Genomic DNA, 8,953 nt, shown 5'->3' on the forward strand with positions numbered 1-8,953 from the left:
TACAGAGGTGTGGAAGCAAAGGGATATAAGTACTGGGTTTGTCATTCATCATTTGAATGATGATGAAGGATTGAATCAAGGTTCTGGGTTAATTTGGACCATGGTATTTCATTATTAGCAGTGTTGTATTACTTTAATTATGTTGACTGTAAATGGAGTTACCTACTTAATTTTCGTTGATGCAGTTAGCTGTAGTTGACAGCTGCGTTTTACGGACAGCCTAGGGATCCAATTGCAGGAGATTGGTGATCTCCAGAGGATGGTGGAGACTGCCTTGGAGCTAGAGTTTGGAGACCACTGGAGACTGCCGAAGAAGAACGGTGAAGTGAACCGGCAGTTGTGAGCAGGACTAAAGAGAAGGCGAACACAGCCGTTTGGACAGGATCGGACTGGGAGACTGCGCTACTAGGAAGGAAACAGGCTCTGGTGCTGAGCAGGAGGCTGATGTTCTCAGGTTCGGGACTGATCGGGAATTCTTCAGGCAGAGAGAATCTTTCAGAGATGCAGGTCAGTACTGAGAGAGTGTTGCTGTTTGTCAGAAAGGACCTCACTGACAGAGCACCATCGCAGTGGAAAACAAGGTTTAAATAATGAGGAATGATTAGTGAGGCACCCATTGATTGTATGAAGGGTGGGTTGAGATAATTGGCCTGAGTGTGTTCTGTCTGCTCCAGATGGTGTGCAGTCTCTTGTGAGAATTCACCTTCCTAATGACCAGGGAAAGACCAGCCAGCAGGTGATGGCGTTTGTGCCTTCCATTTCCTTACATGGGCCAAAGAAGGGCACAGAGGGATCCTGGTGGTGAAGGACCAGGGCTAAAGTGAAGTGGTGCTTCAGTTCCTCAAAGGCACCCTGTGTCTGGGGGGTCCACCTGCCCTTGCTGGGCTTCTTTCTGGTGAGAGTTGTGATAGGGGCCACGACTGTGGTGAAGTTTAGAATAAACCTGTGGTAGAAATTGGGGAAGCCCACAAAGCGCTGGACCTGTTTGAGGGTGGTAGGAGTGGACCAGTCCCTTAATGCCAAAGTCTTGCCGGGGTCCGTCTGCAAGCTGAAGGAGGAGAGGATATATCCTAGGAGTGCCACCTCTATCTGGTGGAACTGACAGTTTTCGAGTTTTGCATTTTTCGAGGTCCCATAGAGGTTTGCATAGAGGTCCTCAGACACAGAAGGAGGCAGTGGGAATATATCAGGATATTTTCCAAGTGGACCATTCATAAAGTCCAACAGTTCCATAAATTGGTTTTAATAACATTTTGGAAGACAGGTAGATCTTTTGGTAATCTTAAGGTCAAGGAAGTTCCTCACCACTCCGGGGTCAATAAGGGGGTTGGCAGGTTGCTCTCCAGGTCTTCGTGGCTGGAAGTATAAGTCACTGTGCGGGGTGAGGATCTCTGCCCCTTTCAGCTGCAATAGTCACAGAGACTCTCGTGATGGTGACAGAATCACTCAGCAGTGAATACTTGGGTCCTGCTCACTTGCATCTGCTCACCATCAGCCCCCCAGGTGATGTGGTGTCAGAAAGGATGGGCACTAGTGGTCTTCCGGGGTTTACCGGTGGGATCCTCTGTTGCCTCTCCAGTCAGCACACCTGTAGGCAGGAGTGCAGGTGGAAGGCCAGCATTGTCAGGGCTTCCAGGGTGTCAGGCAGATTCCCATACACCAGCTTATCATTTGGCTCCTCAAACTGCCCCACCCAGAACAGGGCTAAGAATGCTTCGTCCCCCATCAGCTTTCAATGGCCAAAGTACAGAACTTCCTGTTGAGGTTTCTGCATCTCTCCTTGGTGCCTTCTGCTCCATTTCAGACTCTCTCCTCTCACCTAATTCACGAGGAATGACAACGCCCCAAAATCAAAGCATGGCGAACTATTGTGGAGTGAATATTTGGCTTAACCCGCTTGGCTGAGGGCCGACCTCCTGGCCACAGGACGAGGATGCCTGGACCCCCCCGCAAGGTAACCAAGGGGCAGCTGCAGAGGTGGAGTTGGGATGCAAAAATCGCATGTGAGGGAGAGGGAGATATCGCTTTTGGTATTTATAGCGTTCGGTGGAGGAAGGACGAAGGAAGTGATTGCTAATCGCTGACGGCTGGGGATGATTGAGCGTGGTTGTTGTCATCCCTCCCGAACTTTAGTTAAATAAACTCCATTAAGGGAACCCAGACGGCTGTAAGAACTTCCTAACTCAGAATGGCGATATATTTGCTATTCAGCCATGATCCTTCCCCTCAGACCAGGCATGGGTGGTATACATTATTTCCTTGCTTACAAGCATGAGAAAGAATATCCCCTCTGCAACAGCTATGCCTGGTTCATAATATCTGAATACATGCAGCAGCCTTTTCCATCTGAGGCAGGGATCCATCAGTCCTTGCAGGTCCTATACTGCCCCCTTAATTCTGAAAGCACAGGCTTCCTGTGCCTGCAGGGCTGTCTCATGGCTGGCCAGGATCTGGAGCTCTTCATCGAGCTCTGTTGGACCTACATGATGCGTCAATCTGAAGCTGACTCCCATGTCTTACAAACAGGCTAGGAATCCAAACGCAGGAGCTCGGTGATCTCCGGAGGCTGGCTGAGATTCCCAGAAGGTGGAGCTCAAAGACTGCCGGAGATGGCCGAAGAAGTACAGAGTCGGTGAAAGGAGCCAGCAGCTGTAAGCAAGACTGAACAGGCAGATGTGAGCAGGACTGAAGAGAAGGCGAGTGCAGTCGTCTGGATATACAGTGTAATTGGACTGGGAGACTGCGCTACTAGGAGGGAAACATGCTGTTGAAGAGAAGCCACTGGTCTGGTGCTAAGCAGGAGGCTGATGTTCTCAGGTTTGGGACCGATCAGGAATTCTTCAGGCAGAGAGAATCTTTCAGAGATGCAGGTCAGTACTGAGAGAGTGCTGCTGTGTGTCAGAAAGGAGCTCGATGACAGAGCACCGTCCCAGTAGCATAAGGTTTAAATAATGCGGAGTGATTAGTGAAGCACCTGTTTATTGGATGAGGGGGGCTGAGTTAGGATTAGGGTTAGGGTTAGGGATGAGCACATGCATTTGCCCATGTGTTCCAGCAGTATGCCGTCTCTCATGGGAATGTGGCTGTTTGCCAAGGCAACCAAGGGCACGACACAGCCTAGATCAGGTGGTTCCTAACTCTAGATTTTGGAGTCTTTAAACCAGCAACTTTTCTGTTTTGGCGCAGAACATAGGCAGGCAATGTTATATGACATGTTATATAATGAATGTTAAATGAATGTTATATAATGTGAAGATATTGTATGTGATTGAAACCAGTTTCTATGGTTCAATCCTTTCTTGTGTCTCTCAGTTCTTACATGCTCCCTCTCATTACTTTGTGATGCACCTTTCAAATGAAAAAGGGTGCTCCTGACATTCCATGACTTTCAGAAAGAGTTTGCACTTGCTTTTCATTTCACATGGTCACTTTATTTTTTTGGAGTAGGTAGGTGTGTCAGCATGCACAGGCTGCAAAGGTACAGGTAAAGGTTTATTTCATGCTGAAAGGGAAAGAAAAGAGACACAACGTTTCAGCTGTGAAGCTTTCTTCAGGTGCCAAGAACACCAAGAACTCCTGAAGAAGGCTCCACAGCCAAAATGTTGTGTCTTTTTCCTTTTTCTTTCAGCATGGAATAAATATTTTCCTGTTACTTTATTTGTTTTTAAGATTTTGTGTGCAGCTGTGTTTAAGTGTTAAAAGCTGTAAATAAAGAAAGAGGCTGGTACCTGATCATGGTGCCCTGCGTGTCTCTGTAATGGGGAAGGGAAGTTTTGAAAGACAGAATGTTAAGGAAGACATATGGAGATAAAATATAGGACTTAAATGGGACAAAAAAGTCGTTAGAAGTGGTTATGGGGAGGTGGGGTAGTGGCTGACTCCATAGAGACCTTCAAAAACTATTAAAATCCAATTTGAAAGGAGAAATAGCTTAAGCCTTTTGGGAGTTACAGTTCCCCTTTTACATATGTTTTCCGGCAATATTCTCTCTGTTTTTGGTCCTTCATTCAGTTATCAATGAGAATAAATGCATTATTTTGCATGCCCGCACACTTCGGTTTCAGGACTTTATTCATCTTGGGCAGGGGCTAAGCAGACTCTAGAAACGATCCATAATTAACATCCATCATTTTCTCTTGTGTAACTGGTTCAAAACCATCATAATCAGGAGGTTCAAGTAATATTAAGTCAGGAAATGCTTCAACCCCTGCTATGCTCATGTTAATTTAATTTCCACCTAAGAAAACACCAGTGCTAAATACAATTTTACATATTTCCTTATCATCTTCAAAATCACCTCATTATTTAAGAGAATTCTCCCTCTTTCTTGGCCATTCTAAAGTCTTTTTCACCTGTGGTTGCAATTCAGTACACTCTGTTTTCTATAATTGGATCTTGCTCCTTTATAGTTGCCTTGTAGAGTGCTTTCTTTCTCCTTATATTTTTTTCTTAATTGCTCTAAATGCTCTTAATTTATTTTCTGCTGATGTGTTGTGTTTCTTTCACCTATTGTCTTTGTCAATGAAACAACGAAAGGACTATTTTGATTTGCAAAGCATGTGGTGGAAAAGTCTTGAGTCACCAAGAGCCTAATAAGTCCAAGTTGATTGTGTTTTGACTGATCTATCATGCAAATTGAATTTGTAATCACAAATACAACATACAACATCACGCTAGAGAACCAACTGAGGTTGGTTATTTGAAAAAAAAATACAGTGCTTGATTAACCATTACCAATTTGATGTGCACTTTAAGAACTGGTCTTTGATATTGATCCAAAAATGATTTTCCAGAGATAACAAGCCTGGTATGAGGTGCCTCCAAAGCAGCCAAAAAGCACCTATCTAAACCACGTCAAAATACAGGTTTTTTAGGAATGATTGTGTTGGAAAATATGAGAAAATGTGAAAAAATGTGGTACAATTCATGAAATGATATCCGATCACTTTGCCAGGTTTATAAGTTTGAGATGTCTGTTTTGAATCACCCTTGAATTTCTACTATTACGTTCACATCATATATCTTTACCTGGTGCGTATTGTATATGTCAGGGAACAGTTCTTTCCGGGCCCTATGCGGACGACACGATCCGAAAGGTGAAGAAACAATAGGGAAAAATATCATGCAGGAGTCGGTCAGGAGACAGGGGGGCGTGTCCGAGGTGAGCAGGTGTCCAGGGGAAGTGAGTCCGGGGCAAACAATCCAAGCATAAATCCAAAAAGGGAAATCCAAAACAGGAAGCAAAGTCCAAGTCCAGGGTATCCATCCAAAATAACTAAAAACCAGAACCGGGTCGGGACCGGCGGGACATGGAATCAGGAACAGGAAACTAAAACCATAACGGAGCCAGACGCAGCAGGACCCCGGGCTCTCACGAAACGGGATTCAAAGAGAAGCCCCGAGCAATCGCCTGCGTCTGGCTTTAAAAGGTGGAACTAAAGAGGGGCTGGAATAAGAAACAGGTGTGGGGAATGGGACAGAACGAGGAAGGGCTGGAGCGCCCTTAAGAGGAGGAGTAACGATCGTGACAGTATATGCTAAAGCATATAGCATTTAGATTTTGAATGCTAAATCAATACTCTTGATTGCTTTTTGAATTTACAGTAGCATTCAAGGTGATTCTCCTTGTCATATGCCAATTGTGCCATAAGGGTATCATCATCGTTATTCAGCTTCTGATTTGCTTAATGAACACTGTAAATTTACAATGCAATTTACCAGTTTATTGTGTTCACTTTTTTATTTTTGTATGCTGCGGTGGTACTGGAAAAACTCCGCTTGGTTAGTTTGATCACCAGCAGCGATGTTACACGATACTTTCTCCTGCCAAGTTAAAAACCTTTTGTGTCTGATTACAGTGCTCCTGCTATTTCTGTGACCTGTTGTTTTTCTTCTTCTCTGTTAGACCATTCTGGCAGCAGCAGAGACTTTTTTGGTGTGTATATGTTACATGTAAACTAGATATGCTATGTCCAGGTATCTCTGTGTCCAGGAATTGTAACCATCTGTTCTCTTCGTGTTTCTCTCGTTACTCCTGTCTTGAATACTCTCTTACTCTTTCACCGTCAATATTCTGAAATCTGTACACCCCCAAATGACAGGACATCCACTAAGGTTCAGAGGACAACATGTTATGATCCCCAGTCACCAGTGGTCCCTCCACTTTCCTAACCTAGGAGGACGTGCTTGTGGCCTCCTGAGCAAATTGGGTTAGAAAAAACATTTTGCTTCTTGCACGTAACACCTTACACTGTATTACACCGAATTTCAGTTTTGTACACCTGGTCTCTTGCATCACTTTGTTTACTGTGTGTTTTGCTTGTGCTCCAATGACCTTTCTATTGCATCACTTGTAAAAGTGGATTGGAAGGAGACGTGGGTGTCAAAAAAACACATTTTCCACCAGAACCTTGTGTAGCAAATGCCCCTTTTTATATTTGTAACCAAGGCATTTTCCAATAGTGTTTCACATGAAGTCTACTGAATGTTTTAATTAACATATGATTAATATTCAGTATATTCAAACTCCCTGGAGACCTTGTTTGAAGGTAAAATGATTGGTAGAAATTCAAATCTCCAATTGAAAAGGGTTCAGTTCTCTCTACCAGCTTCTGATTGGATGGGGTGAAGATGCCCTTCCTTCATGCCCTCTGGAGAGTTTTGCTTGGCTCCCTTACAATACCCATTTCCAAGTGAACAAAGTACAGTGTCTTGAACAAGTTTCCTACAGGATACAACACATTTCAGGCTGTAAGACACTCAACACAGCAAGCTCAGGAGCACCACACAAGCAGACCAAAGACGCTGAATGAAAACACTGACATTGCATTGGTAAGATCACTGCGTTGTGATTTGTATTGGTATGTATGACATTTATAAACTGAACAATATGACTATAACTGCAGAGCCATTGGAAATCACTTTAGCAGTGCCTCCATATGTAGGTTTGATAGGTTTGAAATAGATTAAGCAGCAATGCAGATGTTAGAATCTTTAGACAGCTGCACCTAGCTACTAGCATCTTCTTCATTAATGGGAACAACAGTTTAGAACCAAAAACTAAAATCTAAAGATACTATCTGTAAGGAAACGAAACACAAATTTATTGTAAAATAATGTAAGGGATTGTAAAAATGTATCACAAATCTGTGTGTTTTCTGTGGAATCATTTCATGGTCTCTGTGAAATACACGATGGTTGAAGTTGAAGAATTCCTGTTTTATTAAACAGAAAAAGGAATGAAAAAGGCATTAACTTTTATTATTTTTACAGAATATAATGTGAGGTGAATTTGTCATTGATTTCCTGTTGCTTGAGTAGTATTAACACTATGTATTTCCTATTAGATATTCTGTTACATTAACATAGGGAGTGTAATTTCTTTATTCATTTTGCAGATTTATGATTTATGTCAGACTCCTTGATTTTTTTAGATTGTCATTGTTTGGCACTTAAATATGTTAGTATTATAATGACTTGATTATAACAATTAATTATTTGATATAGCAATTCTCAGTGACCTGAATAACCAAACTTGTTAATATAAATAAATACTGTATACACCATCCTTTTTTTTAAGAGGACTCTCTCAGCCAATATAGTCATTGATTGCTTCAACAGAATGCAAATCCAGACTCTTTATCAGTCATTACATTATTCTCTAATCTCTCTTCAACTGATTCAGTTGGTTTGTCTGTAAATCCCGTTCCAAGTAGAAGATCAGAGCAGTAGTGAATCTGACTGTACTGCTATTTGAAAAGGATGGCTTTGATTTTTACTTCCTCCAAGATTTATAGACTCTTTTTTCATCATGGTTCACTGATAATGTAACATGAGTATGATAAGCTCTTTGCTTTTACAGTGAAACACATCTTCTCAGGCAGGTGAAATTGCACTTCATTTGCAAACCTCTTTGAAACTGCAATTAATTTGCAAACCTCAGGAATGGTTCATGTTGTGCATTTTCACTATGTACAGTAGTTCTGGACATCTTTGGGGTACTGTGGTTCCTCATGAATTGATGGGAAAAGTATAGTATTCAGTACTTCAACACTTGAGAAAAAGCCTGTTACTTAGAAGGCATTTAAAGGTTAGTAGAGTAAAATATGGTTTTCTGCCTTATTAATGCCAAAGTAAAAATTTCCACAAAAAATGTAATGATAATGATCACTAGATGGAGGCTAAACTGTGTAAGTGATGGGTGGACATGTGGGTTAAATGAGTTCAATCTACAGTAAATGGTGTAAAGTGTGAATCTTCATAGATCTCTAGTTTTTATACAAAAAATAACTTTGTTGCCTACAAGGTAGTTTTAATCAAAAAGAAGAAACCGAGGCTGTAATATAAACAACACACTGGTATACAGGCTACAGTAAGAGCACTACATCACACACTCATCCTCAAGCTGATCTAAGCAGAAACAGGCGTGTCTTGACACACCAATGGCATGAAGGCTCCTGCATGGGTTTGGTCTGCAGGGTTCAGTACCACCGGTAAGAGTGTTGGCACAAGCAAACAACAGGCAAACACGAGTGCACCCTTTGCACAATTCTTTGAGTCTCGAAAGAAGGCAAGGGTTTCAGTTTAGGCCATGTGTAGACAGTGAGAAACTCAAAATCGAGAAGGATGTCTATAAAGTTAGAGACTGAGTAGCAGACCCAAGCCCTGAAAACACATACTGTACTCTATTGAAGACGTTCAAGTACGTGGGTGTGTGACAGAAGGCTCCACAGCCAAAACGTTGTGCCTCTTTTCTTTTTCTTTCAGTGTGGAATAAACCCTCACCTGTTCCTGCTGGACTGTATGTTCCGAACGCTACATCAGTAAACCTAGTTTCAGTTCAACCCCTTTCTGTTGTGTTCTTGCTGCACTAGGACTAAAAATGTCTGTTCTTCTTTTTGTCTCTTCATTCAGAACCACTTGATCAGCGCCATCACTGTCTCCAAGAACAGCA

This window comes from Atractosteus spatula, chromosome 3, assembly GCF_055471065.1.
Source record: "Atractosteus spatula isolate fAtrSpa1 chromosome 3, fAtrSpa1.hap1, whole genome shotgun sequence".
Lineage (NCBI taxonomy): Eukaryota > Metazoa > Chordata > Actinopteri > Semionotiformes > Lepisosteidae > Atractosteus > Atractosteus spatula.